Consider the following 17,003-nt stretch of genomic DNA (forward strand, 5'->3'; position numbering starts at 1 on the left):
CACTAAAGAGACGTTTTTGGAGCTGGGTAGTGGTGGCACACGCCTTTAATCCCAGCACTTGTGAGTCAGAGGCAGGCAGATTTCTGTGAGTTTGAGGCCAACCTGGGCTACAGAGTGAGTTCCAGGAAAGGTGCAAAGCTACACAGAGAAACCCTGTCTCAAAAAACAAAAAAAAAAAAAAAGCCGGGCGGTGGTGGCGCACGCCTTTAATCCCAGCACTCGGGAGGCAGAGCCAGGCGGATCTCTGTGAGTTCGAGGCCAGCCTGGTCTACAAAGCGAGATCCAGGAAAGGCGCAAAGCTACACAGAGAAACCCTGTCTCGAAAAACCAAAAAAAAAAAAAAAAAAAAAAGATGTTTTTGGAACCCCTTTGCAGGCCATTAGTTGGGCATGGGTTCTGCTAGGGCCCGTCAGGCTGGATTCCAAGTTACTCTTATCTTTTGAGCCTCAGTTTCCTCCTTTGTCCAGTGGAATAGGACCCTGCCTACTCAGGCCAGCCTCAGAGGGCCTTGGTGTCCATGTTGGGGCAGCAGCTGAGTGCTTAAGGAATCAGGGGTCTGGGCCAGCTCTGGGACACCTGGATCCATCTATCAGGAAGGGACATAACTGGAGTGTCTCAGAACTCCAACCCGGCACCACAGCCCCACCAACCTGCTCATGCCTGAGTGATGCAGGCTGAGGGCTAGGGCCATGAGCTGCCAGGTCTGGAGCTGGGTGGGGAGCACCACTGGACAACTCATGGTCAGCTCTGAGGTAAGACTCAGGACTAATCTGTCTTTTAACCCTGACCTCTGACCCCAGGAACTACTCTTGGCCTTTTATTTCCTGATCTTCAAGTACTTTCAGTGAAGAGCCCCAACAAGCCCTCCCTGACAGACATGCCTACCCTCAGCATTACACTCACAAGCTGAACCAGCCAGGTCTGGGGATGGAAAGGCTCTGATGACTCAAATTCCTTATTAGGCTGGGACCAGGGGTGGTGGGTGCAGCTGCTGGTCAGCCCCAGGTGCTCTGGGCCCCTTTAGAGACGCTGGCCCAACACGGAAGACACTGGACCAGGTGAGGCCAAGCTCCAGTTTCCAGGGAGAGTGTCAACATCCCAAAGCTGCCTGTAGCTATGCCCTCTAGTGGCCAGACATACTCGGGCTGAGTGTCCACCTCCCCAGCCCTAGTATCGTAAGGAGAGGGGAGGGCAAAGGAAGTAGGCGAGGCTTCCTGGGATGGTCTTGGAGAGGGAGGCTCAGGAGTGTACAGCCTCTGGGTTCTGGGTGAAGCTACTTTGTGCTAGTCCCTGTCCATCACATTTGGGCTTTGTCTCTGTACCCCAGAACGCAGCCTTGGATGTTCTGACAGCGTCTTTAAGCCCACATCCACTCTCACTCCCACCCCTCTGCCTGCAGGCCCCTGTCCACTTTGGTGTCCCATGGGACTTCTCACTCGCCCAAGTCCCTGGCCCCGCAGCCTGCTCCTTGAACCGGGCAAGTGGGCTAGGATGCATTTCTGTGCCCACAACCTGTTCCTGGGGTTGCCCTGGCTCTGGCAGCCCTGCTTGAATTCCTCCTTGTTGGGGATGGCCAGGTCTAGACTGAGGAGTAGGGCATAGGGCTCAGTTGTAGAAAGAGGAAGTAGAGGCTGGGGCTAGAGAATCAGTCCAGATTCAGCTGGCTGCCCTGCGGGGCATGCTGGGTAACAGCTCCACATGACTGCACAGAGAGTCTGTCTTGGGTAGCCTCTCCCAACTCACCACACCAAGGTGTCCAGGTATAGGACAGTGCTTCTAGGGGCTCTGGGGACTAGATGCAAGGTTCCTGGGGAGTGGGGTCCTCTGATGTCCTTCTCAGAGGTTCGTATCCCAGGATGTGTCCTACACCCCTCTGTGGTGGGAGCTATGTTACAGAAAGGCCTGGGCTGAGGTCTGAGTATGCAGGGTGGGCACGGTCAGTGAAGCCCATCTCCCTGTATGGCCAACTTTCTCTTCAGCTCCTTGACATTCACAAAGGCACAGAACTCTTGCAATCAGCAGTGGTGAGGGCTTATTAAGAAATTTCCTATTATGTTACTTTGATTACTTTCATTTTAATTACCCTAATTAGGCGAGCTGTGTAATGGAGTGGGCTGTCCTATGGGGCTGTTGGAAGGGCCTGGGGCACAGAGGGGCACTGACTATGGCAATCACATTAGCCCTGATCTGTCCCCTGTGTCCTGCCAGGGTGTAGGGAGCCTGAGGGCCTGCAGGCACTGGCCAGATGGGCCATCTTCTGCTTGGGACTGAGCCGCAACCACAGCAATCGCAGAAACCGCAGCTCCCATTTGAGGGCAACATGCCTGGGTGCTGGAACCTACCTGCCCATGCTATCTTCTATTCTGTGTTTCCATTTCTGATATTGAGGGAGACAGACACCGGCTGCAGGACCTGGATGGAGAGGCCAAGGTCTGTGGCCTCGGGTTTCAGAATCTGGACATGGGAACAGATCACATGGCTTTAGTCTCCCTGATCCAAAGGATTTCTGCTGTGTCTAACTCAAATCTACCTGGTGGTGGCCAGAATTTTGGCCCTGTGTACTACATGGGTCCTGCTGCCCTAGACACCCTGTTTTGTTGGGAATCCAGTCAGTCCTGCTCCATAGTGATAGCCCTCTAAGACACCCCATGAGAACAGTTGCACAAGAGGTACGCTGATCATCTGACCACTCATCTGTGCTGATGGCTTTGTACCTGTGGCTGTGGTTGGCCCCTGGAAAGAAGGGAAGAGTCATTGCAGCCCCCAGGCTTTCTGCATGCAATGTCGAAGCAGGACCTTGGGATGCCCTGCATTGGAAAGAGCACTGGGCTTGGACCAAGGTCTTCTCAGATGAGCAGGGACTGTGGAGAAGTTGAGAAAACTGAGGCCGACCTTGTGGGGTGCAGGTCTGGTAGCTGTGAGTTACTGTTCAGGGACAATGCTCGCAGGACCTATAGAAAGTGCTTTCTCAGCTTTCTAGAGGAAGACTGGGAGTGACTGTTCCCATGGGAAGTCTTTAAGGATCGTCTTCACAGACCCCAGGGTGCTCTCCCAAGAGTGCTGGATTAGAGAGATCTGGTCCATGTCTTTCCAGAATTCAGACATGTCACCCACCTAGTGGCAACTTGCCTCTCGGATACTGATGTGTCCTTGATGGTGAGGTTCAATCTCCGGGGGGGGGGGGGGGGGGGGCTGGGAGAATGTTCTCCCTTCCATGTGGGGGTCTGAGCCCTCCTGATGCTGAGAGCTGCTGGTGGTGCTGGATCCAGGGTGGAGGTCATGGCATAACTCAGAGGTGAATTGGTCAGCCTTGTTTTGCCCATCCCAGGCCCCCAAGGGGGTCTGAGCTTCTCTTTGCCACTGACATGGTCTCCCTGAGGGTTTCCCCAGGGCACCTTATCTACCTGGCTCCCTCCTCTCCTGCTCCTCCGCAGGCACTCACCTCAAGGGTTTATTTTCTCTAAGCCAATATGAGTTAGAGCAGGTGTACACCCAGGATCCCCCAAAAGGCAACCTTGGGCTCTCAGTGGTGCTTTTCACTCCGCACTGGCTAATTCTATGAGCTTGGTTCCTACCCATACCCACCAGGGGCCACCTGCATCTCGAGCATCGAGATTGCTTTGCCAGGATGTGTAAGCTACCCCAAGCGCCCCTAGCCACCAGCCAGGGTTCTATGTGACCTCACCCAGTAGAGAACCCTCCAGGCTTCAGAAGATTTACCTGGGGCGATCTGGGAGTTACCTAATGGAGTTTCAGCTTGTCTTCTCCATTGACAGTGAGCCCGAATTGCAAGCAAATGGGGGCTCCGCTCCGCTCCTCCTCACCAGCCTACACCCTCAGTCGAGCTCAGTTCTCGGCAGGCCCTGCAGCTGGCAGACACGCCCAGTCCACACCTGCCAGGGAGCTGGCTCCTCTTGCTCCCTGGGGCTCTTGTTCCGTCCTAGGATCAATAATGTAGTAGGATGATGTGTGCCCCTTTCCCAGCCATCTGCTCACCTGCTGCTTTTGGTGGCTTCAGTCTCTCCTGTGGGTGTAGAGCCACACCTGTGCCCAGGAGGTGGGCGAAACCGAGAGTGGGGTGGCTGAATAGGGAAAGGGTTACAGGGTCTATGTTCTGGCATGTGTGGGGGCTCCCCTGGCAGACAGCTCAGCTACAGACAAGGTTGTGTTCTTAGAGGGGAAGCTATGGCCCTCCATGGCTGGTTTGCTCAGTGGGGACCCCATCTTCCCAGCGAGGACTGGGTTCTGAGGCCAGGTGATGGGCCCAGGCCCTAAAGGGGAGACTTGGCTCAGAAATGTCCTGCCTGGAGCCTTGGGTTTCTGGCTACCGGGCCGCAGGAGCTATGCTAGAGTGAGGAGATCTCCCCAGATGCGCCTTCCATGCAGCTCCTCTGCTCCCACCCACACTGCCTCATTGCCGTCAAAGCATAACATATCCCATCTCACTGCCTGCATGTCTGCGGCCCATTTGTACCGTGTCTGAAGCTCAGCTCACGGAGTCCACTCAGACCCCAGCCTAGGGACCTGTCTTGCCTCTTCTCACCCATGTTGGCACCTGAATTACTTAGGCCACTTGCAGTGGTCCCTTGTAGGGCCAGACCCTACCCTCTTCCCCCATAAGCCTGGTCCTACTCCAGGGTCTTTGTATCACTGTTTCCTCCCCATAGCCACCTGGCTCTCCTTAATTCCTTTAGGCCTGGGCTCAGTCATCCCCACCTAGACAGACCCTCTCACATGAAATTACTTCCCTAGTCCTCTTTGCCATCATCACCATCAGCCTTGTGATCACTTAGGTATTGTTGGCTTCCTTGCTGGGATTCCAGTTGAGGAGGCCAGGGTTGGGTTACCATCACCTAGCAGGTACCTGGCAGACAGCTAGGAAGGAAGAGAGCAAGGGGCTAGTAAGGAAGAGGAGGTAGGAAGAAGGAAGGGAGGGAGGGACAGGAAGGGAGGAAGGGAGGGAGAAAGGGACCGGAAGGGAGGGAGGGAGGAAGGAAGAGAGGAAGGGAGGGAGGGAGGAAGGAAAGAAGAGACAGGAAAGGAGGAAGGGAGGGAGGAAGGGACAGGAAGGGAGAGAGGAAGGAAGGAAGGGAGGGAGGAAGGAAGGAAGGAAGGAAGGGAGGGAGGAAGGAAGGAAGGAAGGGAGGGAGGGAGGGAGGAGGGACAGGACTGTGAAGGTTCCACCTAAGAATTTCATGTGACACTGCACAGGGACATCCTGGTCTCCTGGGTCAGCCCTGAGACACACGGATCTCCCCAAACTCAGCCCTGTAACTGAACATGGCCCACTGTTGCTGGGCAGAGTGGGTTCTGGAACCCATCCCTTTAATACCAAGAAGTTCTCTGGCTTAAGAACTGCCCAACTTTCTCTTTTGCCTCCTCCTTCTCCCGAAACTCTGTCACCAACGGGGGTGGGTGGAGGTGGTACACAGAGAGATTGATGGCGCTGCGCCGGGAGCTGCTCCGCAGTCTGTGTACACAGCCTAGATTGGCTTGAACTAACGAAGTTTATCAACCAGGCCACCAGGAACCATTAATCATTCAGAAAAATAACAGAGTGAAATGACTTTTCAAAATGCCGTGGGTATAATGATCATCTTGCCCATTCTGCTAACTGCTGCCATTTGTGTCTGAGATACTTAAGTATGCAAACAGTAATTAACGTGGTAATGAACGGGGGCTCAGAGCCTCCCCTCCCCAAGCTCATTTGCATGTTAATTATCATCAGCGACCAGGGAAACAAGTTATAAACAGCCTAATTAGCAGCCGGATCATTTTTACAAGAAATCTCGTGCACTTTGACACAAGAGCAAGCGTGAGATTTATGATGTCAGGCGGAGCTGCCCCCGTGGCTGGAGCGTTCAGGGTGCCCTCCCTGTCATGTCCTTGGTAGTCTGGGTGACTATGGACTCGGTGTGGACTAGAGGTGTCCAGGACAAGGGCAGAGGGCAACTGTCCTGTACTGGAGGGGTGGAGGCTCCAGCTTGTTACAAGGACAAGTTGGGTTCCTGATGGTGGGAGATGGGATGGCCCTAGAGGAGTCCATAGTCAATAGTCAAGGAGTCCAGGGTCCAGGATTGCTAAATGACTCATGACAACAGAGGTGACTGGACATCATAGGTAGGGGCCTCTTTACCCTGATGAGCAGGACTTTTGCTACAGATTGACTCAGTTGGCCACAGGCAGGCCAAGATGAGGCTTGGCTACAACTGGACCTGTCTAAAGTCCATCATACAAGATCTCCCCAACCCCCGCTTGGGGGAACCCTAAGCCAACCAGGCTGTGTCAATAGTCCTGTGAAGGGTGAGTGAGATAGACCGAATTCAGCAACCAGGAAGCTAAGGTTTAGAGAGCTGGAAAACTGAGGCCTGGGCCTTGGAGAATCTTGGTTTCTGCTAGGTGGCTCCTCTTTAGAAAAATCAGCCTGCCTACCATCCCAAATTTACCCATCATTCTGGCCCATCTTGTCTTTTCTCAGGCTCTGGCCTGTTCACACAGTTTTGTCGGTTTTGACTCTTTCTGCTGCCCTCTATGTGGAGCTGGTCCCTGAGCACCATCCTGCATTCTCCCAAGAGGGGCTGGCAGATGTTTTCTGGAAAGCTCCTCCTATGACGTTTACATTTTTGAGCCTTGTGGGCTCTGCAAAAACTTTTGCTCCATCTCCACAGAGCAGAAGCCATCAGACAGCAGTGGAACCAGTGGGCCATCTCCGTTTCATGTGGCTGAGCTTGGTGTCTTCCTACCCTCCCCCGCCCCATCCCCACCCGTGAACCCCCTCCTACTCTGTCTTCCCCTAGTTCCACATGAGACCTAGGGTCCCACATAGGTGCCACCTGATTAGCAGGAAGATTGTCTCCACCTCCTTGGCTCTTGCTGTGCCTACTGAAGGGCTGTGCCCACACCTGCAGGGAAGCCACCATCCCTTAGCATGAGGGATCTTGGGACAGGGAACAAACACTTGATCTTTTCTAGGCACCAAGAAGGTCCTGGCGTAGGCCACTGCTCAGTGCCTCGAAGATCAGACTCTCTGAGAAACAAGGAAATAAGCAGCTGACTCTGGGCCACTCCCTCCTGCATCACCCCTCCGGAGGCTGCTTCTGGATGGGTACTGGTTCCTCCTGGAGGACGACAAAGCAGTGTGAACTCAGGTGGGAGATCTGAGAGCCTTGGGCCAGGTGCTGGTGACAGCCCTGGATAGATGGTCTCAAGTTATCAGATCCCATCTGGATGACCTGGATGGATGCAGGTGGAGGTGAGTGTCGGGAAGCTGGTCACATGGCAGCTGCCCACATCAGGGGTCTTATTAGGAAGGACTGTGTCTGGGCCACTGTTGACTGCCTGCTTTGGAAACATGGCAGAAACACAGCCACTTTGGCGCTCAGGATGGGATCCCTGTGACTTCTCTAGAAGCCATAGGAAGTTTCCTGCTGAAAACCGGGCCCAGGATCCCAAGGGGGAAAGGGCCAGAGCTGCAGTGGGGATGGTGTTCAGTCTTTTAATTTTCTAGGAAGAAATCAAGGCTCTACAGCAAAGGGAAAGGCCCCCCAAGAACCGAGTGGACAGTAAGGAGGTTCCCCAAGATCCCTGGGCGGAAGCTCCGTAGTGACCTCTTGTAGCTGTTGTGTGCTTAGGATGTCAGGTAACGCGAGAAACTTTCAAGCTGGCCCGTGCTCCCTAGTGCTTGCCTGTCCCTCGTTCTTTCAGGTTGCTAATCAGGGCTGACTCATCATAGCTGGTCATGGGGATATTCAGGTCCTTCAAGAACAGGCCCCCACTTGAGGAGCAAGAGGGCAGTCTGAAATGGATGGAGGACTCTGGGGCCCCTGCAGTAGCGAGCCAGAAGTGATGGGCACAGAGGGTGGGATGTGAGGTTGAAGATTCTGTGTTCTGGTCTTGGGTCTGCAAGACTGTTGGGACATGAGACAAAAGACCAGGTCATGGGGGCTCTGAGTGGGGAGCATGAGGGTCAGAGAACCCAGGAAGGCCCAAGAAGGCCCTACCAGGCCAGGGACAAAGGGCTTACTGCAGCAGGGTTCCTGGGCCACAGCACAGGCAGCTATGCATTGCGGTCAGGGTGGGTGATGCTGCTGCAGAGCTCTACTAATGTCTTAGTGCACGTGAGACTGGGCATAGCACTGCAGGTACCATCCAAATGGGAGCAGATGAGCAGTGGGTGGACCCACAGGGAACCGTGAGCTCAGCTGCCCAGTTCTCTCACCTGTGGCGCATGACCAAGATCTCAGTAATGGAACCAGCAAAGACCTATGCTATTGGCTTAGCTCACTTTTGCCTCGTAGCTCTGCCATGCCTGGGAGCCACAAACTGCTCCACAGGCCTTCCTGTTTTGCTAAGACCCAGGGGTGGTCATGCAGCCCCATCTTGGACAAGCTGCCATCCATGTGCAACTGTGATTGCCCGCGGGGGTATACCAAGACTACAGGGGCATATAGACCTTGGGTGAGCTTCAGCCGGTTCAGGTGTCATGGGACACAGGTTGGGGAAAGCACCCCTTGTCAAAGATGAGGACAAAGAGCCAGAGAAGGAAGGGGACCTGAAGCTCTTGCCTGGGAAGTCAGATGTGAGAAAGGGGACACAGATCTGGCAGGCTGGTTGGGAGGCCAGGCTCTGCTGGGATAGTCCTTGCTGCTTGCATCTTAGGCCTTATCAGGAAGGTCCTGAAAGCTGGGTTCCCGTGTCAGTGAGTATGATTGTGTATCTGGGACCCCAAATCTATATAAGTGAGTGATACTCTCCAGGAAGTCTGGTGTTGATGCTCCAGGCTGTCATAGAGACATTGATGGAACCTATGAAGGGTGACAGATCAACTGTGTTGTGGGGACTCAGCTCACAGCTCCTCCTTCCTTGCACTGGCTCATCACTGGCCCTACTACAACCGACTCCTTTCCCAAAACTTCATCCTGGCTTTTCTGTACGTCATCAAGCAACGTAGAGCCTTGCCCATCTTGTGGAGCCCACTCAGTGCTGTACCTATACCTGCCAGCCAATCTGCAGCCTGGTTTCCAGCCTTGTCCTGGTTTCCTTGCTGTGTCCCCGTTGGTTAGCCGATCTTCCCTCACCCCTCCCTGAGACAGAAAGGTCAGTAGCCCCTCAAGGTGGGGACATGTGTCTGCATGGCAGAAATTGTCAGTCCAGGCTCAGCTGAACTTCTGACCTCCAGGGGGGCTGCTACCGCCTCTGCTCTCCCCCATCCCCTATTTAAGGCCCCTGTCTTTGATCTCCCTGTGTTGTCCTTACTCCCTGTCCAGCTTGGCAGCTTTCTTGTGGTAAGGACAACAGCCAGGATAGATGGGCGTCTGGGTGCATAGCCCATGATGAACCACATGTGTGGCGGGGTGTGAATGACACTCCCGGGGACCTGTCCCGGGTTCCTCAGCCAATCACTGTGTGTGGGGCATATGGCTATAAGTCCAGATCCAGGAGAGGCCACCTTTGCTCAGCACTGGCACTTCATCTGCCTCTGCCCTGCAGGGCAGGGTGACCCTCGTCCTCTGAGCACCGCTTTAAGTCCAGAGAGCTGTGAGTTCCTTGGGAACTACATCTGAGCTGGCTCCTTTCTGCCCCCTTTCACCAGGCCTACTGAGTCCAGTAGGATACAAAAACTGGAGTGTTAGTGATAGGCGGGCAGGTGGGCTCTGGGGTCAGGGATCTTGGATGCAGCTTATCCCCACAGCTGTTCAACTCTGGCCTGTGACCCTGGCCCCATATGGAGGGGTTCCCAGGTCAATCCCAGCCTCCTACCCAGGATAGGTATCTGCAATCAGAAAGAATAGACCTTTGAGTGTCTGATGTCTGTGGAGTATCAGGAGAAGCCCCAAGAGGGCCTCTACCAGCTTTTGCTGTGGCCACAGGACCTTAGTGACCGAAGGCACCAGTTTTCTTCTGTTGGATTTCCCTGGGATGGCTGAGCCCTTCTGGGCTTTGCTGGGTCATCTGGTCTTGACTCAGCTCAGTTTGAAGCCAGGAAACAAGGCCAGCCGCCTCATTGAGGGTGATATTCTTCCCCAGGCTTGGACTCAGAGGCCAGCTTTTTTATGATTTGAGAGTCTTGTGGTTATAAAAAGCCTCAGATCATGAGAAAGGTCACTTGGACCCACAGCCTATTCCCCTGGGGAGTAACTGTCCCTGTCCCCTTGGAGAACGGGAATGGAGCCCAGAATTGGCACACTGAGGCAGACTTGTTGGATCCAGTTTGGCAGTTCAGATATAATCTCTGTATTTGGCATTGTGAATATCTAGGCTGCTGAAGAGGCACTGGCTGCCTCACTATGTGGGGATGAGCCCGTGACTGCTGCTCAGTCATTCACTAATGTCATAGTTAAGTGGTAGTTAAATTTCAGGTGGGCAGCATAGAGCGGCTATCCTGAGGGTGTGAAAAGTGGTGGTATTTTAAGGGAACTTGAAGATTTTCTTTGACAATTTAAGTCACCAGTACTTAGAAAAGTTGTTTATCAAGATAACAGAAATCCTCGAGAAGGAAACTACATTGCACTTACACATACCTGCAGTGTTTAAAGGAGCTATCTGGGCCCCACACCTGAAAAAAATAGTGATTTCTGGTTTGAAAGTAGTAAAGGAACAGGGTGGTGTTGCAGAGATGACTCAGGTGTTAAGAGCCATTAAGAGTGAAAACTCATAGGTGGCTTACAACGGTCTGTAATTCCAGGGGATCCGATGCCCTCTTCTCTCCTCTGTGGAACCTGCACATACACCACCCCTATTTGTGCAATTAAAAATAGTAAAAATAAATCTTTAAGAAACAAAAAATGAGAGAGAGAAGAGAGGAGAGGGGAGAGAGGGGAGGGGAGAGAGGGGAGGGGAGAGAGGGGAGGGGAGAGAGGGGAGGGGAGAGAGGGGAGGGGAGAGAGGGGAGGGGAGAGAGGGGAGAGAGGGGAGGGGAGAGAGGGGAGAGAGGGGAGAGAGGGGAGAGAGGGGAGAGAGGGGAGAGAGATGCTCAGGGGCTTAAGGAGGAATGGTTCTTTCACTTCACAGGAACCAAGACTCTTGGGGCAATCAGTGGCAGCATTGAGCACTGTAGGGTATCAGGGGTAAGAAGCCAAGCAGGATCTCATGGCCCCAAGTATTGAAATATTGGGAGAGGTGGTGGTGGGTACCTTTCTATAAGCTGGCTGCTGTCCCTGGACCAAAGGCCATGGCTAAGCCTTCCTGAGCTGTGGCTCCTGACCAGAGGGCAGTATGACAGTGTCTGACTGTAGGGTTCAGAGCCTCAGTGGTCCTGACTAGGCCTCCAGGCCTCCAGTGGCTTCTAGAGATCTGGTGGGGTAGGGACAGGAGCCTGTAGGCTTGGGAGTTTCTGAGTATTGGGGGAACCGGGCCCTGAGCAGAGCACAAAGGCCCTTGTCAGTGAATGCTTGATCCTGCTTCAGGGAGGAGACATAGGTGACTGAGTTCAGAGTCAGGGCTGCACTGGGGGTGTGGTGGGGGTGGGGTGTCAGGTTCCACGGAGCAGATAGGACCTTCATCTCACAAAAGGGAGCACTCTGAAGCTAGTTTCACTGCCCTGGAGTACCCCAGCCCAGGCTGTACACTTACCTGTCCTGCCGTTGGCCTGCTGGGGTCTCCACCTACTTATTCCACTCTCCTTGGGGTCCCTGACTGAGGCGGGCCTCAAACAGCACCGTGGGCGCTCTAAAAGGGGTGGGTTATCAACAGGGGCTGAATGTCTCTTTTCTCAGTTTTTCTATCTAGGTAAGACAGAAAGATCTTTCTGTCTGGGAGTGAGCAGTGGCGTTGGGCAAATGGTATGCTTACCCATGTAGCACTTGGGGTGAGGTAATAGCCATGTAGATGGTTGTCTCTTGCCTGCATATATCTATTTTCAGACAAAATAAATCCTTATACATGCCCCAAGACTGGGAAGGTGGCACCTAGTGTTCATCTGTGCTACTCAGCGTGGTCCCTCAGAGGGATTTATTTGCCTTCTTGGCTGGAGTCTCCCGTGGTCATTGCTCAGAGGGGCCAGCAGAGGGCAGCCACACTCCATAGCCTAGACTGCCCTTTGCACTGAAAGCAGGTCTCTCCTTCCCAATGTCAGCACCCACCCCACAAAACCCGCTGCTCAGGTCCAGGAAGTGATCATGGGCTTGGTCTTACAGGATCACTACAGATAGAGAGAAAAGAAAGTGATGGGGTCCGTGATCCCTCTGGACCAGGCCTGCTCTGCAGAGGGCACAAGGGGCCAGTGGGAAACAAAATGGAGCGGGGGGGGGGGGGGGGGGGGGCAAAGCTCACTTGGGGAGGCTTAGCGTGCTTCTCAAATGGGTGGTGGTTTGGGGACCAAGTTGAGAACTTCTACCCAGCTGCCAGTTCTGACTTTTGTCACCCTCAGAATCGATTTCTTAGGTCATTTTGTTGTGGTAGAAAACTCTCCGGTACTGTCCTTACACAGGCAGAACATGTTGGAAACGTGTTGGGATGGAGAGTGCTGGGCTCCCCCATCATGGCCCCCATGACCTGGGTGTGAATAGCTTCTTCTGTCTGGGGAACGTAAAATGGACCAAAACCATGGACTAAAACCATGGAGGCACATCTGCCATGAAATGTGGAGTCAGTCCTCACTCCTAGGGCAGAAGGAATATGGGGGTGAAATGTGAATATAGGGAATGTTTGGGGTTGGAGATCAGATTTCTAGTTAAGATGGTTCCTTGAGGAATTTGGGGTCCCCATCAGTCAAAAGTTTAGTATCCTCTCTAAGGGAGAGGTGGTTGAGCACTGAGGAGTTGTTTACAAATTGCACAAAGGGCATTTCAGAGGAAGGGGGTTCTCCAGTGGCTCAGGGAAAACAAGACAGCCCCCTCCAAATGTCCAGGCCAAGGCTGAAACAAGCTGTCCTTCAAAGCTGTCAAGCACACCTTGATATCTGCAGAAAAACAAATCCACCCTCCTCTCAGTGGCTAGGGTAATGCCGGGGTGTCTGTGGGGGTCAACAGGCTAATTCAGAGGTGGTATTCAGACCTGGTGGCTCTGCTGCTGGGAATCCAAGCAAAGGACGTGACACAGAAACCCCGAGGCTCTGCGGCTGGAGCGTTCACCTTTGTTGATAGTGCCTGGACTCAGAAACAGCAAACAAAAACAAGTGTCAGCCCTGGAGGAAGAGCTAAGCAGGTGAGATGTGACATGAAGCAAAATTTTACCTAGCGAAATGACTCATAACACAAAGAGAAAAGGAACATGCTCCTTTGTTCCCCGAGACAAAATACTGAGCGTTGCTGCTTGAGAACAACACTGACTTACGATCTCGGACTCTGGAGATCAGGGTCCTGATATGGAGGTGTGGGCACGGCACATCCTCTCTGGAGGCTTCCAGCAGAGAAGCCAGTTTGCAGAGGCACCCACACTCTCTACCCCAACAGTCCAACCAGTGTCTTCCAGTCCCCGAGTCCCCTTCCAGCTTCATAGTTCCTTCTTTGTCCACCTCACTCTCTTTTAAGACTTATTTATTTTTATTTTACATGTATGATGAATGTTTTTTCTTGTGTGTCTGTCTTGTATCACATGTGTCCCTGGTGCCTGAAGAGGTCAGAAGAAGGTGTTAGGTCTCTTGGAACTGGAGTTACAAATGTAGCTGTAACCCCCACTTGGGAGCTGGGAATTGAACCCAGGTCCTCTGCAAGAGCAAGTGCTCTTACCCACTGAGCCATCTCTCCAGCTCCACCTTTGTTGTAGGCTGGCCTAGAACTCACAATCCTCCTGCCTTAGCCTCTTGAGTGAAAGGACATCAGGCCTGACCACCACACCCAGCTTGCCAATTATGACCCACCCGCCTCCCCCTGGTAGGGTCTTCTGATGGCTTTGTCCCCATCCAAACAATCCAGGACATTTTCCCGTGGGAGGCTCTGTGCTTAGTGTCATCTGCAATGTGAAGGTTAATTTTGTGTTTGGCCAGACATTTGGAGGAAGTTCCTTCAAGTGTGTCTGTGAGGGTCATGAGATAAACATTTGAGTCTGGGGACTGGCTGCCTACAGTGTGGTGGGCCACTTCTAGTCAGTTGATGGCCTCAGTAGATCTATTTGGTTATCTACACCAGATAACATGGCCCCCACTGTGCCCTGAGATGTGAACTGAAATGTGAGATCTTCCCTCTTGCTTTCAGATCAGAGCCACACTTGAGGCTCTCTTGGTCTCCAGTGTGAAGAACCTGACACCTCATGCACATGTGGCTACCTCCTCAGGTCGTTCCTTGTCTCAAAGCCTCTGGCTTCCATCTCTCTGGGGAGCCCTAAGAGCAAGCAAGCTGGCCACTGAACATGGGAGCATCATCCCGCTGACCACACACAGGCAAGTCCATCAGGACATTGTTTGTAATGGCGCCATAAGAAAATTTCAGAGCAGAGCAGGGGAGCCCAGGGGGTTTACCATCTGTCTGTGGTGTGGGGACTGGGGACAATGCCCTTCATCAACACTTCTGGGGATTTTGCCTTTTTGCCTAGTGGGAAATTTGAATGTAGGTATCCTGGTTGGTTTTTATTGCCGACTTGATCCAAACTAGTGTCACATGGGAAGGGAGAACCTCAACTGAGGAATTGCCTATTTCAGATTGCCTTATAGGCGTGTCTGTGGGGCATTTTCCTGGCTAATCAATGTAGGAGGGCCCACTGTGGACAGTACTAAGGGACAGTATACAGGGTCTTGGCCTGTATAAGAAAGCTGACTGAGCAGAAGCCAGAGAATAAGCTAGTAAACAGTGTCCCCTCCATGGCTCCTCCTGCCTCTAGGTTCTTAGCTTGGCTTCCCTCTCTGATGGACTGTAAGGTGAAATAAACCCCTTCCTCCACAAGTTGCTTTGGTTATGGTGTTTATCACAGCAACAGAAGGCAAACCAAGGTGTAGCAAATGCATTGGGACCACTTGGTGGGCCACTGAAGTATGGGGCTGCCTGGTGTACCCGTGTGCATGTGAGCACGGTCTGTGCATTCCCTGTATCTCATGTCTAGATGCTCTGATGTATCCTGAGGGTTGGTTATTCTGCCCAAGAGCATTTCAGGAAGCAGGGGAGAGGACTCGGAGTCTGGGATGAGAGTGCTGCCTCAGGCTCCGCTCCAGGAGTGGGACACAGCTGCCGTTACCTCCTATCAGCCCTGGACAGTTCACTGCCTATCTGAAGATCAGTTGGGCCGTGGCCAGGTTAGAGATGGGAGGGACATCTCATCCGTGTGGTTATCTGCTTTAGATCAGGATCCTCTTTTTGTTAGTCTTAGGGGCTGAGCTCTGCTGGGCTGGACCCAGTTTGCCATCCAGGGCCAGATGTGAGTGCTGGAGGAAAGACTGGGTGTCCAAGAGGAGCCTGGGGTCCCAGTCAGCCATGAGATACAAAGTCACATGATTCCTTCCTAGGAATCTACTGAGTACTGAGGAAGCCGTGTCTGGCCGTGGCTCAAGTTCACGCAGAAGGAATATCTGGTGGTGAAGCCAGAGTCAGGCATCTGTCCATATCGAGCAGGCTCTGCTTCAGAACACTGCTGTCCTCTGCAGCCTCCAGCAGACACAGGACCCAACTGCGTGTGTCTGATTTGGGGGTGTGGGAGCAGGCAGGGTGGTGTCCTCACAGTCTGGGTGGCTGAAGTCCTGGATCTAGGTTCTGGCCTGCTGGTTCCTCCCAAGGCCTGTTCTGACTTGTGGTGGTGTCTTTCCCCTGCCTCCTCACATGATCTCCTACTATGTGTATATATTGTCATCTTTTTTTTTTTTCCTCAGAGGACACTAGTCACTTAGATTAGGCCTGCCAGATGACCTTATTTTTCCTTAATGAACTCTTTCAAGACCCCATCTCTGAATGTAGTCACATTCTGAGGTGCTGGGGGTCAGGGTCAAGACACTCTCTATGGGAGACCCTGCTGCAAACAGAATTCCTTTATAGGCTCTGACAGGCCAGTTGGGTGTGGGCATTTGCCTAAGTGGTCAGTAGAAAGCCCCCTTCCAGAGTTTCCAGCCCTAAAGAGCTAAGAGCCATGGAAGTTTGCTCAAGACATCATGGGACAGGCTTGGGGCTTCTGATGGTCTAGCTCTGGTCTAGTTTTTCTCTGTCAGCTTCTTTTGCTCCCTGGTGGAGACTTCTTCTTATCTGTGGTGATAGGTGGCTTGAGTTGTGCCATTTTATTTATTTATTTATTTATTTATTTATTTATTTATTTATTTATTTGGTGGGAGAGCAGGGAAAGGTAGCTGTCTGGTCCCTGGGACTCCCATGGGTAGGGCCTAGGGGCTAGAGACCTGATCTGCCAGTCCGGAGATGGGAGCTTACCTGTTCCCAGTCGGTGTAGGGTAGGCTTATGATTCTGGTGATCTGGTTCAGTGGCTGGACGGTGCCTTCTTTTGTGTTCTCAGGTCCCGTTTTGCTCATTCATCAACTCCTCAGCTCATCTTGTTTCCTCAGACTGCAGACTGTAGGGTTCTGAATCCTCTCCCAAATGGATCTCAGCTGAGCAGGTTGTTTAGTAGGGTAATCTCACCAACACCTCCAAGTTGTTGGGTTTCGCAGGATCGGCAGCTGGGCCCTGGGTTGGCCTCAGGCAGAGTGTTTGGGTCCCGCAGATTAAAGGCGTCCCTGCTCCAAGCTCTTAAACTCCTTGTTTTCACTGACTCCTCAGTGGGTAAAAGCTCAGTTTCCGGTCTTTATTACAACCGCGTCTTTGCTGCTGCTCTGCCTACCTCTGCCCGAGTTGTGAATTTTATAAAAGGTGACTCTTCTGTGGTGCTGCCACCATCATAACTGCCACTGTCTCTTTGAATGGCTCTTGGACTACACCAGGGGCTCAGAGGCCAGTGTAGAGGCTCACTGGACCAGGCTGTGGCCAGGGTGAAGATCTCACACTCTGGGAAACAGACTGGGCAGGAGCTCACTGACTCCTTAAGTAACCCATTCTTGCATCGTGGGGTTCCCTAAAGCATGGTGACCACAGAAGCCTGTACCCGCCTCTCTACCCAGAGCCTGCTCTACCTCTGTTCCCATCCTATGGAATCAACT

The sequence above is a fragment of the Peromyscus californicus genome, unplaced genomic scaffold, assembly GCF_007827085.1.
Source record: "Peromyscus californicus insignis strain IS unplaced genomic scaffold, ASM782708v3 Scaffold_5__1_contigs__length_169319896, whole genome shotgun sequence".
Taxonomy (NCBI): Eukaryota; Metazoa; Chordata; class Mammalia; order Rodentia; family Cricetidae; genus Peromyscus; species Peromyscus californicus.